Here is an 18850-nt window from a genome sequence, read left to right as displayed (position 1 = left end):
CTCCAAAAATCTCTTAAAGTCTGCCTTAAGCTCTATCTCTCAAACTCTCTTCTTCTGAAAACTGCCCCTATTCTCTGAAAAACTCTCCTAAAACTGATCTTAAAAAACTGACTGCCCTCTATTATGAAAAGCTGATTTCCCTCTCTCCGGAAACTCTCCCCTTAACTGTCTGTCCAGCTCCTGTATTTATACAGGGCTGGTCCTAGGCAATTTAAGTGCTTCTTGGACCCCCTTCTTCTTTTAAAATCAAAAGTTCCATTAAAAACTGCTTTTGAATAAATTAAATGATCCTATCCTGATTTTAAGCAGCCCCATTATCCCTTGTTCCCCCTTTATTACTTAAATAAAGCCATTAACACTCCATTATCAGCCCACTATTATATCATATTACTCTTACTGTTTTATCTGTTTCATTCCCAGAAATGTCCCTAAAATCCTACTGTAATTACTGTCCAAGTTATCTGAATTAAACTTGTTTAGCAGCTAACAACCAATTCCTAAATCAAATAATATTCTGTCCTTTCATTGTTAGTTAATTGACCCAACAAACTCAATGTCTAATAACTAATGGACAAGCTAGATTCAGATTGAGCAGCTGAACTTGCATACAAACACATTAACACTATGCAGAGCTTAACAGAACCAAAAAATTGAATTGAAATTCAGATCAACATAAATGCAGGGGCATTGTCAGTATACTGACAATGCCCTGAAACTTACTGGTTCAGAAATCAACATATACACAGCATTCATTTTGACAGACTCATTGAAATGTAAACAAGGGTGATTTAACTGACGAGTATTAATTTAAACTGATCATCTACAACAATTGTCCATAATTGGTCTAAAACAATAGAAGCAGACTGTTTTTTTATTAGCATTATCATAAGTGAGAATTCATAATATAACTAATCGACGAACTTAATCGAGTCGATTACTTACATTATGAACAATCACAACCAACTGAAACAGTTTCATATTTGACCATATAGACGGGCATGAGACAAAGGTGACAGAATTAATCAAATAAAATCATGAAAAATTAACAAGCTATTAAGACAAACAACAACACACGTAGAATACACAAAATAATAGAAAAAATACCTTTGAATCTTCAATTTTAATCCGACTCGAACTCAGCTTGGATTTGGATTTTTGTTTGAAATCAAACAGACCTTAGTCGAAGTATTTTCCACTGAAAATACTTCGACTAAGGTCGATTGAACCTCAATCTTTACTTAATCTGAACAGAATCCGAAAGTTTGGTATTTTTAGGGTTCTTAAAAATTCGATTTGGGATTTAACCATTTCTGGTCAGATTCGAGAAGAACCAAACATGACACAAGGGTGAGGGTAGCCTAGGGGTCATTTGGTGTCAGCTTAAAACAAATCTGAGCTTGTTCTTGTTTGGTCCGAATCTTCAAAAGAAGATTCGAGAAGCTCGGAACTGATTCGAGCCAAACAAACAACAGATCCATACTCAGGATGACTAGGGGAAGCTATGGTGTTAACTAGGTGCTGATTGGTTTAGATCAGGTTTTCAGGCCAACCTTCGATTTAAGATTCGAAGGGTTGGGGCCTGATTCGAAGGAATCTAAGGTCATATTCGTGTAGGGGACGTTCAGAGGGTTCTGGGGTGTCAAGGTGGTGACCGGCGGCGTTGATGCCGCCGGGTTTCAGGCGGTGGGGAATAGGGGCGGCTAGGGTTAGGATTGGGGGTTTGGGGGACGATGATGAACAGTGTAGGAGGGGGGTGTTCAGTTAGGGGCCGGGGTAAGGCTTGGGATTTATATAGGGGTGGGGTGGATTGGTATTGTCCGTTGGATCAAGTAGAATGGATGGCTAGGATCTATTCACTTAACCAAACGATGTCGTTTGGTTTAAGTTGGGGGACGGGTTGAACCGGGGCAGTGGGTCGGGTAATGATCACGGGTTAGGGTGATGAGATCTCAGCCGTTGGATGAATTGAATCCAACGGCCCTTGATGAAGGGTGATGAAACGTCGTCGTTTCGGTTTGTTTGATTTGGACCGGACATGGGGTTGTTGGTATTGGGCTGTGGGGGGGTTTAAAATGTTTTGGGCCTGGATTTTAATCCAGGTCCGATTTTGTACAACTTGTATTTTTTTTTCTAATTTCATTATTAATTAATAAAATCTTAATTAAAATTATAAAAACAAAATTACCCTTACAAGGATATTAATTACCTTTTTAACAACTATTAACACATAGACAACATTAATCATACAGTGGAACATAAAAAAAATAGAACAAATGCATATTTTTGTGATTTTATTTAAATTAACTTAATTAAATGCATACTTAAATCCTAGATATACATGAAACATGTATTTTTATTTTAATTTTGTTTAATTATAACAAAGCAAATATTTTACGGACAAAACACAAACAATTAATAAACGCAACACAAATTCTAAAATTGCACACTAAAAGAAATTAGTTTTATTTTTGATTTATTTGGGAATAGTTTTCGTAAGGCAAAAATCACGTGCTCACAGCTGCCCCTCTTTGTGCGGAAACTCGAAGAGTTTTCGTGCAAAGATAAAGTGAGCGGATACGAGCGATTTTTGCCCGTTCGAATACTCCGTGGGAAGCATTTTTAGAAAGATTTGACCGAACCTCTGCTTCAAAGGTTTCCTACATATCCTTGGCTATAAAGGAATCAAGTCAATGTAGTTCGGGAAGTTTTGGGTAGCTGGGACTACCGTGGGACTGTGATGTTACTGCTGCTTCGTGCTGTTTTTTACTGCTTGCTGACCTCCTTATTACACCTTACTTTAAAGGAAATACAAAATTAAACTAGACTATGGTACATGAATTATAAAATCTTATCTAGATCATGCCCTTGCGTTTCTTGTTGTCTTGATATCTTGGTGACTCTTGGGCATTTGTCTTATTCCGTATTCCTTTTGGAACTCTTGTTGTTTCTTGCTGGGGATTCTGTTGGACTCCTCTGCTTTATTGATTCTAAGTGTGCTCCTTTTTCATATGAGCGGGCTTTTGATTTCAACACTTCAATTTCATTCCCTCGTTCTTCAGGTGGGTGCCTTGACTGCTTCTTTTCTTTCTTCATCCTCATTCTCCAGGTGGACGCCTGACTTCTTTTTTTTTCATCATCCTTATTCTCCAGGTGTACGCCTGACTTCTTTTTAACTTCTTCTTATCCTCATTCTCCAGTTGGACGCCTGACTTCTTCTTTTCTCATCCTCATTCTCCAGGTGGATGCCTGACTTCTTCAATTCTTCATCCTCATTCTCCAGGTGGACGCCTGACTTCTTCAATTCTTCATCCTCATTCTCCAGGTGGACGCCTGACTTCTTCTTTTCTTCATCCTCATTCTCCAGGTGGACACCTGACTTCTTTAATTCTTCATTCTCATTCTCCAGGTGGACGCCTGACTTCTTCTTTTTCTCATCCTTATTCTCCAGGTGGACGCCTGACTTCTTTAATTCTTCATCCTCATTCTCCAGGTGGACACCTGATTTCTTCAATTTCTTCATCCTCATTCTCCAGGTGGACGCCTGACTTCTTAAATTCTCATCCTCATTCTCCAGGTGGACGCCTGACTTCTTCAATTCTTATCCTCATTCTCCAGGTGGACGCCTGACTTCTTCAATTTCTTCATCCTCATTCTCCAGGTGGACGCCTGACTTCTTTAAATTATCATCCTCATTCTCCAGGTGGACGCCTGACTTCTTCAATTCTTATCCTCATTCTCCAGGGGGACGCCTGACTTCTTCAATTTCTTCATCCCCATTCTCCAGGTGGACGCCTGACTTCTTCAATTCTCATCCTCATTCTCCAGGTGGACGCCTGACTTCTTTTTCTCATCCTCATTCTCCAGGTGGACGCCTAACTTCTTTTTCTCATCCTCATTCTCCAAGTGGACGCCTGACTTCTTCAATTCTTCATCCTCATTCTCCAGGTGGACGCCTGACTTCTTCAATTTTTCATCCTCATTCTCCAGGTGGACGCCTGACTTCTTCTTTTTCTTATCCTCATTCTCCAGGTGGACGCCTGACTTCTTTAATTTCTTCATCCTCATTCTCCAGGTGGACGCCTGACTTCTTTTTTTTCATCCTCATTCTCCAGGTGGACGCCTGACTTCTTTAATTCTTCATCCTCATTCTCCAGGTGGACGCCTGACTTCTTCTTTTTCTCATCCTCATTCTCCAGGTGGACGCCTGACTTCTTTTAATTCTATCGGGTATTCCCTGATACAAATATTATACTTGCCCCTGTTTTAAATCAAAGAAAACTCCGTTAGTTTAAAGCAGGGTGGTTTGCTGTGGTATTCTTGCAGATGGTGATGCTTCTCTTTGTCTCTCTTTATTGCTTCGGAATGGTTGAAAAGACTGTTTTGTCTTTGTAATTGATCCTTGACTATAGGATTCCTCTCTGTATGTTTTCCTTCAAATCCTTTTAACTGTAATCATATTCCCCTTCTGACTTTGCTGATCCACTTTTGATTTCACCTTGTTTACACCCATATTTTATCTCCTACCTTTCGTGGCTGTATTTTGTAACCTTGAATCTTGGTAGTATACCTTGACACTCCTTCTTATTTGTTTGGAATAAAACTTATCTCAAAGTTTGGAGAAAGTAAGATTATTAGTAGCGAAATACGCTGATTTCGACAATTATAGAATGAAAAGAAAAATCCAATTTTTGGACGACTGTTGGAAAGAATAAAGGACTTATCTGATTGGAATTACTGGCACCAATGATCAAGGTATGCATTTTGGATTAATCAACCCAGTCTTTTAATCAATCTCTTTTCAATTGTCTCATTTTGGTTTTTCCCCAAAATTTCCGTAATCCAACTTCATTTTTCATTTCACAGGCCTGTTGAACTTTTAATATCTCAAAGAGTTTTCATCGATAAAACTTCCTCATTTGTTCATTTCTTCACTTTCTTTTTGCCTTATGGTGCCTACGAAGGTTTTCACCAATAAGACTCTCTCATTTTACTTTTCTCTCAACTTCCTTCGCCTTATGGTGCCCGTGTGGGTTTTCACCTATAAGACTCTCTCATTTTTACTTTTTTTTTTTCTTGTTTGTACCAGAATGTTATGAACCACTTTATTTGCTTGCCTCAGCATTTTTCCAAGATTGATCGAAAGGTCTTTTTGGTATGGGGTTAGAAATGGAAAAGGTATTAAAAGCTAAATAGCTTTGGTATGGGTTTAAAGTTACAACTCTTGGAATCCTTTCTTATTTCCAACACGATTCCTGCCCCAGTTTCTTGATTGGGGTCTCTTAATGTTTTTTTTCCGTGCACATTGTGCATGTGGTGCACCCTATGACCGAGCCGTGAGGCGCCTACGTATCCTTCTTTGAGGAATCAGGTCAAACGTAGTTCACTAATAATAGTGATGATTTTTTTTTTTTTTTATTGGTTCCAAGAGAGGGTAGGAAAGAAACAAGTATGGCTCAAAGGGGAAGCAAATGGTATAGTGTTTGGATAGCAGAATAAATTGCCTTTGTCATTTCAATCTTCGAAATAGTGCTAAATACAAACATTCAAAAAGTTATGCATAATATCTCTTTACCGCGTCAGAATTGATCGCCATATCTATGCATTTGCCTTCAATATCTGTTAAACATAGTGCACCATTCGATAATACTCTGGTCACAATGAATGGTCCTTGCCAATTCGGGGCAAATTTGCCTTTTGCTTCAACCTGATGTGGAAGAATACGTTTCAGCACATGCTGACCTACTTCAAACTTCCGGGGACGCACCTTTTTGTTGTATGCTCTTTCTATTCTTCTTTGATATAATTGACCATGGCATACTGCGGTCAATCGTTTTTCGTCAATCAAGTTTAACTGTTCTAGACGGGTTTTGACCCATTCATCATCATCAATCTTTGCTTCGGCGATGATCCGAAGGGAAGGAATCTCAATTTCTGCAGGAATTACTGCTTCAGTGTCGTATACCAACAAATAAGGAGTTGCTCCTACTGAAGTGCGAACAGTAGTGCGGTATCCCAATAATGCAAATGGTAATTTTTCATGCCATTGTTTTGAACCTTCTATCATTTTCCGAAGTATCTTCTTTATGTTTTTGTTGGCTGCTTCTACTGCTCCATTCGCCTTGGGCCGATATGGGGTAGAGTTACGATGTGTAATCTTAAACTGTTGACATACTTCCTTCATTAAGTTGCTGTTAAGATTAGCACCGTTATCTGTGATGATCACCTTCGGGATTCCGAATCGACATATGATATTTGAATGGACAAAATCGACCACAGCTTTCTTGGTCACTGATTTGAATGTCTTGGCCTCAACCCATTTGGTAAAATAATCAATAGCTACCAGAATGAATCTGTGTCCATTGGATGCTGCCGGCTCAATTGGTCCAATCACATCCATGCCCCAAGCAACGAAAGGCCATGGTGCCGACATTGTGTGCAACTCGGATGGTGGAGAATGAATCAAATCTCCGTGTATTTGGCATTGATGACACTTGCGTACAAAACTGATACAATCTCGCTCCATGGTAAGCCAATAGTAACCGGCTCGGGGGATTTTCTTTGCCAACACATATCCACTCATATGGGGTCCGCAAACTCCCGAATGTACTTCAGACATGACAGTTGTAGCTTGTCTGGCATCTATGCATCTTAATAATCCGAGATCTGGTGTTCTTTTATACAAAACTCCTCCGCTTAAGAAGAATCCATTTGCCAATCGCCTAATGGTCCTCTTTTGATCTCCTGTGGCTTGTGCGGGATATATCCCCATCCTGATATACTCCTTGATGTCGTGGAACCATGGTTCACCATCAAATTCTTCTTCAACCATATTGCAATAAGCGTGCTGATCGTGGACTTGAATATGTATTGGATCTACATAAGCTTTGTCCGGATGGTGCAACATTGATGCCAGGGTAGCCAATGCATCGGCAACCTCATTATGGATTCTTGGAATATGTTGGAATTCCACTGATTGAAACCGCTGACAAAGATCATGTAGACATTGTCGGTATGGTATGAGCTTCAAGTCTCGGGTTTCCCATTCTCCTTGAATTTGATGTACCAAAAGATCCGAATCTCCCATGACTAAGATTTCTCGGATACCCATGTCTGCGGCTAGCCTTAACCCCAAAATGCAAGCTTCATATTCAGCCATATTATTGGTGCAATAAAATCGTAATTGAGCCGTAACAGGATAGTGATGCCCTGTTTCAGAAATGACTACAACTCCTATTCCGACTCCTTTCATGTTAACGGCTCCATCGAAGAAAAGTTTCCAACCAGGTTTTTCAATTTGTTCCGCCTCGTCGATATGCATTGTTTCTTCATTAGGAAAATAAGTCTTTAACGGCTCATATTCCTCATCGACCGGGTTTTCGGCTAAATGATCGGCCAGTGCTTGAGCCTTCATTGCAGTTCGAGTCACATAGATGATGTCGAATTCTGTGAGTAGTATCTGCCACTTTGCAAGTCTTCCTGTTGGCATAGGCTTTTGAAAAATGTATTTCAATGGATCCAACCGAGAAATGAGGTAGGTAGTGTAGGATGACAAATAGTGTTTCAATTTTTGAGCTACCCATGTTAGGGCGCAACATGTCCTTTCCAAATGAGTATACTTAACCTCATAAGCTGTGAACTTCTTGCTAAGGTAGTAGATGGCATGTTCTTTTCTGCCAGTGAGGTCATGTTGCCCCAATACACAACCAAATGAATTCTCCAAAACCGTTAAGTAAAGAATCAAAGGTCTTCCTGGCTCTGGCGGGACCAACACGGGTGGGTTTGATAAGTACCCTTTTATTTTATCGAACGCTTCCTGACACTCATCGGTCCATTTGACTGCAGCATCCTTTTTTAACAATTTGAAAATTGGCTCGCAGGTTGTTGTGAGCTGAGCAATAAACCTACTGATATAATTTAACCTTCCCAACAAACTCATTACTTCAGTTTTGTTTCTTGGGGGTGGCAGTTCTTGGATGGCTTTGATCTTTGATGGGTCTAGCTCGATGCCTCGTCGACTGACTATGAATCCCAGCAATTTTCCGGATGGAACTCCAAATGCGCACTTGGCAGGGTTAAGCTTGAGGTTGTACCTGCGAAGTCTTAAGAAGAACTTCCTCAAATCCCCAACGTGGTCGGCCTGATGCTTTGATTTTATGATCACATCGTCCACGTATACCTCAATCTCCTTGTGTATCATATCATGAAACACTGTGGTCATTGCTCTCATATAGGTTGCTCCGGCACCCGAGGGGCGCAGGGGAGTTTTTTCCAATTAAAGGACAATCGAAACGGGATTGGTTTAATTATTTCAGAGTCGCCACTTGGGAGATTTAGGGTGTCCCAAGTCACCAATTTTAATCCCGAATCGAGGAAAATAATGACTCTATATTACAGTCCGCGTACCAGAAATCTAGATAAGGAATTCTGTTAACCCGGGAGAAGGTGTTAGGCATTCCCGAGTTCCGTGGTTCTAGCACGGTCGCTCAACTGTTATATTTGGCTTATTTATCTGATTTTTAATACAATTATGAACCATGTGCAAATTTTGTCTTTTGACCGCTTTGTTAATTATTATTGTTAAGAAAAGTGAACATCGCTTAAAACATATCTTTGGACTGTGTCACATGAAATGCACCCCCAATCCGAGATATATTTTATTTGATGTTTTAGGATTTGGATTTAGGTCACATGAAATGCACACCCAAGTTTAAGAAAAATAGATTATTAAACACGCGCCTAAAGAGACTATCGTGTTATTATTTTGGGAAGGCCGTGAAATTCGCTAAACAACCCTCCTGAATTCTAAGTAATTTAAACAAGTTTTTACTGAGGGCCCCACAATTTGTGTTTTTATTTGGCGAGGCTCATCTCATTCTTATTTTTTTTAAAAGAATTTGCAACGTCATGAAAATGCATCTCGGGCCACGCCACAATCAATGCGCCCGTGACTAGAGACATATTTCGACTCCGTTGAGATTTGGATTTGGGTCACATAAATGTGCACCCGAGTTTAGGGAGATAGCATTATTAAAGGCGCGCCTAAAGCAACTAGCGCATTATTATTTTGGGCTAGGGCCGTGAAATTTGTTAAACGGCCCGTCCCGGAATCTAAGTATTTAATACATATATTTTGTGAGGGCTCCGCAATTTGTACATTTTTTATTTAGCGAAGCTCGTCTCTTTTTATTTATTTATTTTTTATTATTTTTTAGAGAAAAAAAAACAAGGCTAAAATAACTACATTTTTTTTTTTTTTACTTTGCGAGGTCATGAGTTGTAGGTTAAACTTATTTGATGAAACGAATATTTTTCAGTGGGATTAAAATTACTCCTATGATTTTAACATTACTACTATACGTACAAACAACTCTTAAGACAGGCCTGTAGATAACAATAATCTTAATATGAAGAAACAAATTGCGGAATAGCTACTTAAAATAACGAAACAAAGGAAGAGACATTCAGCAAATCCGATACACAAACAGTGCATAGGAAATCTATATCATTTCATTCCATTTAAGCAAATATAACAAGTTTGGAAATGTATATGCACCTGTTTGAAGCAAGAACAACAACCAAACTGTCTCGACAGCTATCGGAAACCTCTCCAATGACGGAACGACGGAACCTCGACGTCAAGCTGAACGTACCAGACCTCGACGAACCAAAGTCGACCTCGATAGAAAATAGAACGCTCGGCCAAGCAGGCTCGCAGCAAACCCAGCTGCTCGCGAAAGGTGAACCAACGTCGACGACTGTAAGGTCGACGCGAGGGGGCTGCTGACGGGCGTTTGAACGGCGTCGACGCGAGGAGGATGAAGTAGAAAAAAGGGGTCGTTTGGACGTGAGGAAGGAGCAGCTGTGCGTTGCTTGGAAGCGCAGCAACGACTGCTTGTTGGACTAACAATGGCGGAAGTGCTGGGTTTTGTTCGGGCTGTGCGTGGGGGTGGTGCGAAGGTTGACGACGAATAAGATGATGACGATGGTTATGGTGTTTGGTGGTAAGGTCGACGATGGGGTTTTCTGGTTCGTTTTCCGGCCAGTTATGGTGGTTCGGCGTTAGAAGGGTTGTTTTAGAGGTGGTCGTTCATGGTGGTTTTGAGGCAGCAGGTTGACGGACTAGTGTTTGGTTGGTGGTCGTGAGCAGTTGATGGAGTTGGAGGGGACGGGTGGTGTTGGGTGACGATGGTAGAGTCCGGGAATGTCTAGGGTTTTTGCTTCTTCTTCTTGAGGAAGAAGAAGCGTGAACAGTACACCTTTTCTCCAAAAAAATCCCCAGCCCCCTTTGTTCGTTCCCTTTTTTCTTTTTTATAGGTTTCTTTCTTTCTTCTTTTTAAGAAGATGATGAAACAGTACTCTTTTTTCAAAAATTTTCCCCCCCGGTCCTTTTTCGTTGGTCCGTGTTTTTAATGCTTTGCCCATAAAAAATGAGCCCCACGCGTGGTGGGGTTCGAGGCATATGTCCCCCACGCGTGGTGGGGTTCCCCACGTGTCCTGGACACGGTTTATTATGGGCTAGGTCCGAAAATTAGGCCTAAAACCGGATAGTTTAAACCCGAATATTATTCTTTGGCCCGGACCCGAGAAATAGGAACACGTTGCTTAACTAGTCCTATGTAAGCAAAATAACTACCAAAAATAAGACTAGTACTTAAACAAAACTATATCTTTTTTTTAAATATTTTCCAAGGTTTAAAATAGCTACAAAATATTAATAAAACTATTTTTTGGTAATTTTCGTTTTAAATATTAAGATAAAATATGAGGTAATATTTTTGTATTTTTTCCAAGTTAAAAATTACTATAGAATATTAATAAAACTATTTTTTGTAATTTTCGTTCTTTAATAAAGACAAAATATGACGTAATATTTTTGTATTTTTTCAAAGTTAAAATGACTATAAAACCTTAATAAAACTATGTTTTATTTATTATTTTTTGTAATTTTCGAAATTATACAAAGTACAAAAATAAAGTGCAATTTTTGTATTTTTTCAAGTTTATGAGAAATACATAAACTAAAATTATATATATATTTTTTGTGATTTTCTTTTTCTTTGAAATAAAGTAAAAATAGTTAAAATAGCTGTTCTAGACCCAATTTCACATATTCACGCTAAAAATGTGAAAATTCTCGGGGAGGGTCAAAAATCACGTGCTTACAGCTGCCCCTCTTTGACTGGAAACACGAAGAGTTTTCCGACAAAGAACGACTAGCCGTGTTTTTGACCCGACCATTACTTGGACGGACTACACTTCAGGAAAGGGAGGGAATGTGACCGAGCCCTGGTATCCGAGCTGCCTACATATCCTTGGTTATACAGGAATCAGGCCACGTGTAGTTCGGGAATGAGAGAGATAGTGAAGTGTACCGAGGTGGAGAGCCGATCGAGGTGCCGTTCCGTTGAGGTTCCGGTCCGCGGTCCTGTCGTTACAACAAAAATGAAAACTGAAAAAGACTAACTAAGCCTATCAGCTACTAGTTACAAGGATTCCTATCTCTTAAGTCTTCTGAAACTTGGTCTTGAGTCTTGAATGGTGCTTCATACAGACTTTTGGACTTGAACCTTGATACTTGCTAGTTGTAGGCGCTAGTTCTTGAGCAGATCACATCTGTTATCCACATCCGTGCTTCGGATTCATTCATTTTTCTCTTTTTTCTTTTTCTTCTTTTTTTTTCTTTTTGTTTTTTGTGACTAGCTTTTGTTGACCCTCTCAGACTGTTGACTCGCATTCTTGGGGCGAGATTCTTGTTGCTTCTATCTTGGATTGAGTGCTGGGGATTTTTGTTGTAATCCTTCTGTTCTCCAGTGGGTCACTGCTTGATTTTGAAAAATGTTTTCTCCGTTCTACAGGCGGGTCCCTGACAATCAAAACAAACAAAACAAACAAAATTTTCTAACCCAGTTTGTACTGGGAAGGTTTGTGAGTCGTTAGCAAAATTGTAACTCACTTACACTACTGATGCAATGATGAGAGTGAACTAAAGACTAGGCTAGGATGTGCATCTCCTATGAGTAAAAACCAAAACTCTTGCTAGCAAATGTGTCTGCTAAAATAAAACCTCAATGACTCAAACTAGAAAGTGTGTCTTCTATGGTTGAATCGGAATGAGCTAAACTAGGAAGTGCATCTCCTAAGGGTGAAAACTCTAGTGACTAGAACTAGGAAGTGTGTCTCCTATGAACCTGAAAGACCTTGATTAGGAAGTGCGTCTCCTACGGGTAAACTTCAAAACTGGACTAGGAATTGTGTCTCCTATGGTCGAACTTAAAAATGAATCAAACTAGGAAGTGCATCTCCTAGGGGTGAAATCTTTTTAGGAAGTGCGTCTCCTATTGGTGAAACTGAACTTAGGAAGTGCGTCTCCTACTGGTGAAACTTATCTTAGGAAGTGCGTCTCCTACTGATAAAACTTGCTTAGGAAGTGCGTCTCCTACTGGTGAAACTTGCTTAGGAAGTGCGTCTCCTACTGGTGAAACTTATCTTAGGAAGTGCGTCTCCTACTGATAAAACTTGCTTAGGAAGTGCGTCTCCTACTGGTGAAACTTGCTTAGGAAGTGCGTCTCCTACTGGTGAAACTTATCTTAGGAAGTGCGTCTCCTACTGATAAAACTTGCTTAGGAAGTGCGTCTCCTACTGGTGAAACTTGCTTAGGAAGTGCGTCTCCTACTGGTGAAACTTATCTTAGGAAGTGCGTCTCCTACTGATAAAACTTGCTTAGGAAGTGCGTCTCCTACTGGTGAAACTTGCTTAGGAAGTGCGTCTCCTACTGGTGAAACTTATCTTAGGAAGTGCGTCTCCTACTGGTGAAACTGAAACTAGGAAGTGCGTCTCCTATTGGTGAAATAAACTTAGGAAGTGCGTCTCCTATTGTGAAACTGAAACTTAGGAAGTGCGTCTCCTATTGGTGAAATAAACTTAGGAAGTGCGTCTCCTATTGGTGAAACTTGCTTAGGAAGTGCGTCTCCTACTGGTGAAACTTATCTTAGGAAGTGCGTCTCCTACTGGTGAAACTTGCTTTAGGAAGTGCGTCTCCTATGGTGAAACTTGCTTTAGGAAGTGCGTCTCCTATGGTGAAACTGACTTAGGAAGTGCGTCTCCTATGGTGAAACTGAACTTAGGAAGTGCGTCTCCTACTGGTGAAACTTATCTTAGGAAGTGCGTCTCCTACTGATAAAACTTGCTTAGGAAGTGCGTCTCCTACTGGTGAAACTTGCTTAGGAAGTGCGTCTCCTACTGGTGAAACTGAAACTTAGGAAGTGCGTCTCCTATTGGTGAAACTGAAACTTAGGAAGTGCGTCTCCTATTGGTGAAACTGAAACTAGGAAGTGCGTCTCCTATTGGTGAAATAAACTTAGGAAGTGCGTCTCCTATTGGTGAAACTTGTTTAGGAAGTGCGTCTCCTATTGGTGAAACTTGCTTAGGAAGTGCGTCTCCTATTGGTGAAACTTGCTTTAGGAAGTGCGTCTCCTATGGTGAAAATAACTTAGGAAGTGCGTCTCCTATTGATGAAATTTGCTTAGGAAGTGCGTCTCCTATTGGTGAAACATTTTAGGAAGTGCGTCTCCTACTTGTGAAACTTTTTAGGAAGTGCGTCTCCTACTTGTGAAACTTTTTAGGAAGTGCGTCTCCTATGGGTACAATGGACTTAGGAAGAAATGCATCTCCTATGGGTAAAACTAAAACTTAGGAGGAAATGCATCTCCTATGGGTAAAGACGTGGAATGTATGCCTCTGCTATCTGGGCGGGCTCCCAATTTCAACACTTGAAAAGTAAAGACTGAATGTATTCCTCTCATTATACAGGTGGGCGCCTGGCTTCAACACTTAAAAGTAAAGACTGAATGTATTCCTCTCATTATACAGGTGGGCGCCTGGCTTCAACACTTAAAAGTAAAGACTGAATGTATTCCTCTCATTATACAGGTGGGCGCCTGGCTGTAAAGATATGAAAAATGATATGCCCGCATTATACTGGTGGGTGACCTAGAATATGAAATGAACAGACACAAGCGTATTCCCGCATTATACTGGTGGGTGACCTAGAACAGAAATGAAAAGACAAAATGTATTCCCGCATTATACTGGTGGGTGACCTAGAACAGAAATGAAAAGACAAAATGTATTCCTCTCGTTATTCAGGTGGGCGCCTGTCATGAAATTTAAAGACTGAAACCAACAGATCCTATTTGAGGGCGGATGAACCCGACATATCCTATTTGAGGGCGGATGAACCCAACAGATCCTATTTGAGGGCGGATGAACCCAACAGATCCTATTTGAGGGCGGATTAACCCGACATATCCTATTTGAGGGTGGATGAACCCAACAGATCCTATTTGAGGGCGGATGAACCCAACAGATCCTATTTGAGGGCGGATGAACCCGACATATCCTATTTGAGGGTGGATGAACCCAACAGATCCTATTTGAGGGCGGATGAACCCGACATATCCTATTTGAGGGTGGATGAACCCAACAGATCCTATTTGAGGGCGGATGAACCCAACAGATCCTATTTGAGGGCGGATTAACCCGACAGATCCTATTTGAGGGCGGATTAACCCGACATATCCTATTTGAGGGTGGATGAACCCAACAGATCCTATTTGAGGGCGGATGAACCCAACAGATCCTATTTGAGGGCGGATTAACCCGACAGATCCTATTTGAGGGCGGATTAACCCGACATATCCTATTTGAGGGCGGATGAACCCGACATATCCTATTTGAGGGCGGATGAACCCAAAATATCTTTAAGACTTGAAAATGTCTTACCTTGAATACTTGCTGGGGATTGGGATGAATTTTCCTTTTCTACCTTCCCCATTTTTATTATTATTCTTTTTTTTTTTTATTCCTTTTTTATTTTTGTTTTGTTTTTGCATAGCTTCTCCCTTCAAAGAATACCTCCCTTGATTTACTTACCTGTTGGGGGGTAAAATGTTATCAGCTGGGGGTACCTGACTTCCAGAAAATTTTCTAAATGGAAGGAAAATTTTCTGCCCCAGTTTGATAATATCCCTTGTGGCATGCGTTTCTGCATCAATGCCATTTCCTTTACCTGTTTCAAATCAAACAAAATTTGTTAGTTTAAAACATGGTGGTTGGCTGTGATACTCCTATTGGGATTGCTTTCCCTTTCTCCTTCATTGCGCTGTGCTCCACGACTTGTTGGGGATGATATTATGTGCTGGGGATAATCCCTTCCTGCTGGGGATATCCCTCTTCTTTTGTGGCATAGCTTGGAAACTGGCATTTCCCCGACCTTTTAGTCTAGTATGGATTTCGCCAAATCATGCTCACTGCTCTCCTTGCTCTGTTCACGGGCCTTGTCTTTGAGGTTTATAACCTTGGTTTTGGCAAGGGTATCCCTCTTGACGCTTGTCGATCCTTTTGTCAATTCCCTTTGCTGGGGATATCTTTTTGACACTGGCCTCGCGCTTGTTCCTTGCTGACTATACCATTTGGATATACTAGTCAGATCTCATTTTTGGAAAGCTGATGGCCTATTCGAAGTCACTTCATACTTGTTCTGACCAGACAGACTCTATTGGGGATTTTCTATGAAAGAAAGAAGATAAAAGGGAACAGACTAAAAAGACAAAGGAAAAAAACATGACTCTTTTAACAAAAGAAACTATAAATAAAAACCCTATCAAATGCAGATGCCGACTCTAATGGCCATGACATGCATATGGGGCCTATCCTTTACCGTCAATCCTCTTTCAAGATCTTCAATTGGCGATTCCCCATCTGATTCTCACTCTTATTCGACTTGTAGTGCCCGAAGGGTTTTCACTATCAAGCCTCTCTCATTTTGGTTTTCTCTCAGCTTTTATCGCCTTATGGTGTCTGTGAAGGTTTTCACCAATAAGACTCTCTCATTTGTATCACTTTCCAGCTGGGAATTTGGAGTGTTGCCGGCATGACTCTTTTTGTTGGAGATTAGAGTCCTTTCTGTTGTGGAAACAGAATGTTATGTTCGCCGGTAAGAATCTTATTTGTCTGACTTGGCATCTTTTGAAGACTGGTCAGAAGGTCTTTCTTTGGACCGTAATGTGGGTTTTGGATAGGGCTAGAAAGAAAGGGTATTAAAGGCTCAAAAATGAATCGATTTCGGGTTATTAATTACAACCTTCGGAATTAGATTTATTTACAACAAACGCGACTTTTGCCCCAGTTTCTTGCTTGGGGATATTTTTTGATTTTTTCATTTTTCAAAACTATGACCGAGCCGTGAAGCGCCTACGTATCCTCTTTGAGGAATCAGGTCAAACGTAGTTCCCAATTCCTCTTTTCATTTGATTTTCTTTTTTTCTTCTTTGTTATCAATTTCTTTTCTTTTCTTTTTCTCTTTTTTTTTCTCTCTTTTTTTCGTTGTTACTGATTCCGAACGAGGGGTATGAAAGAAAAATAAATAAGGCTCCAAAGGGGTAACGAAGGATAAAGTGTTTGGGTAGCAGAACAAAATGCCTTCGTCATTCCAGTCTTCAAAATATGCCAAATGCAAACAACACGATTTAAATTTGTAGTCTCTTCTGATGGTGCTGGATTTTGACAATTATATTCAACATTTGCTTTTTCATTGGTCCTTTTCTAAAGCACCGTTGGGCGATACTCTCATTATCATGAACGCCCCTCATGCCAATTTGGCGAATCTTGCTTTTAACGGTTTTCTTCATATTTTACTTGCCCCAGTTCCATATGACTCGAGCTTTGAATAATCTCAACCGTCCTTATTTCCTTTAAATGGTCTGATCACCTTTCCGGGGTTTTATGATTAACTTTTAAGATTAGACCCAAATTGGGTGCGAATGTCATGTCCCTAGAATCGGCATCGAACAAGAAATGGTAAAAGGACTAAACAAAAAGACGATTGGAACTAACAAAAGACCGACTTTGTATTACTACCGGCGAAATGGTTTGAATAATAAAACAAACAAAACAACCAGAATAAAATCCTAACACAAACTGGACAAAATTTAAACAAACTGCTATGACAAAAATGGAAAGATAAGAAGGTTTGACACATGACAAAATCCCAATTACAACCTTAATAATCCGAACAACAGAAATGACCACAAAATAAGCCACCACAAGCTTCTCTCTTGCTGACCAAGGAACGGAGCGTCCTCCCACTTTATCAAAACTGGCATCTTAGCCACTGAGCTTTGCATTAGTATTGTGAAGACCATTGCCAGCTTCAATATCAGCAACCTCCGTCAACAAGTTTCCAATAGGATTCAAGTGCTTCTGTTATTAGGCCTGCTCCCCGCAGATTGTATATCATGAGGTGCAAGCAAAGGATTCTGGGCGTCATTGTCCGGATTACCACAAACCAACCACCTTAACTTATTTGCAAAACAAACAGGTTAGAATGGACTCAGTCGGTCCTTATTATTGACGACATCTTTTCTTTTTTTTTCTTTCTTTTTTTTTCATTCCTTTTTTCATTCTTTTTTCTTTTCATTTTTTCATTTTTCATTTCGTTTTTTTTTTTCATTCTCTTTTTTTCATTCTTTTTTCTTTTCATTTTTTCATTTTTCATTGTGGTCGAATCTTATGGAGATTGCCTACGTATCATGACCCCGCATGAATCAGACCTTGCGTAGTTCGGACCAATAAAAGATAAACAACACTAAACACACATTTTTTAAAAAAATTTAAAACAAACTGGGTTTCAAGGATTTAAAGATTACCCACCAGCTTGAAAATTAAACAACCCGCATGTTCTAATCAAAAGATTGGTAGACTTAAAACAAAATTCCAGCTCCCTTTCTCTGTTCGAAAAATGCAACCAAATGGTTATTTTTTTTTGCAAATGTGGCCCCTTCCAATTTTCTCATGAATTTTGAGGCCGGGGAGGATTATTTTGACACTTTGAAACTTGTCCATTCTTTTACGAAAATAACCTTTCGACAACTGAAAGATACTCTAAGGCTATTTCGGCAAGAACGGTTTAAGACGCGGCCGAAGCTGGCTCGGCTTATTATGACAAAAGACGGTATTCACATGACCGCTGACTCTTTGATTTTTTTTTTCTTATTATGATAAAAACCTTGCATTGCGAACACGGCCTTTCAACGTCTCGGGGACGAAGATTTTTAAGGCTGTGTGGGTCAACTGGACCAAATCTTAAATATGACCCAAAGGTGGCTGTTTATGCAAAGTCAGCCTTCCGGCGTCCCTCTCGGGAACATTCGGCTATGTCTTGATAAAACAACGTCACCCGACTTCTTTATGACAAAATTAAAATTTGACATGTTATTCTTTTATTATTATTTTTTTTGTTTTTGGCTATTTTAGCAAAGGTGGGGTTGGACCCGATGAGGGTTGCCTACGTATCTCACATCCGGTGAGAATCAAACCCGCGTAGTTCGGGTAAATAAGAATAAGTAGGCAAATAAAAGATGAACTAACCTTTTTGAATTTTCGTTTAAAAGAACTACTTTAAAAGAAGCAAGGAAATATTATTTTTTGATTGATTTTCCTTTTTAAAAGAAAGACTAATATTTTTTGAATTTTCGTTTTTTTATTATTCTAAAGAAAAGAAGAAAATATTTTTCGGAATTTTACCTTTAATATAAGAAATGCTTCTAAAATGTTTTTTTTTCTGAATTTTCTAAAGAAGAATCAAAATATTTTCGGATTTTTATTTATCTATTTTATCTTTTTTGAATTTGAACTTTCTTTTTGAAATTTTTTTTTTTTGGATTATGTATATACTTATTTTTGGAACAAATAATAAAACTCTTTTTATTTTTATTTCTGGCATTTTCATAGACAAACAAAATAAAATAAAATAAAACATTTTTTTTTTTTTAAAAACAAACTCTTTTTCATT

The sequence above is a fragment of the Nicotiana sylvestris genome, chromosome 2 (genome assembly GCF_000393655.2).
Source record: "Nicotiana sylvestris chromosome 2, ASM39365v2, whole genome shotgun sequence".
NCBI classification, from domain to species: domain Eukaryota; kingdom Viridiplantae; phylum Streptophyta; class Magnoliopsida; order Solanales; family Solanaceae; genus Nicotiana; species Nicotiana sylvestris.
The sequence above is the reverse complement of the archived record's forward strand: the minus strand, read 5'-3'. Positions refer to the sequence as shown.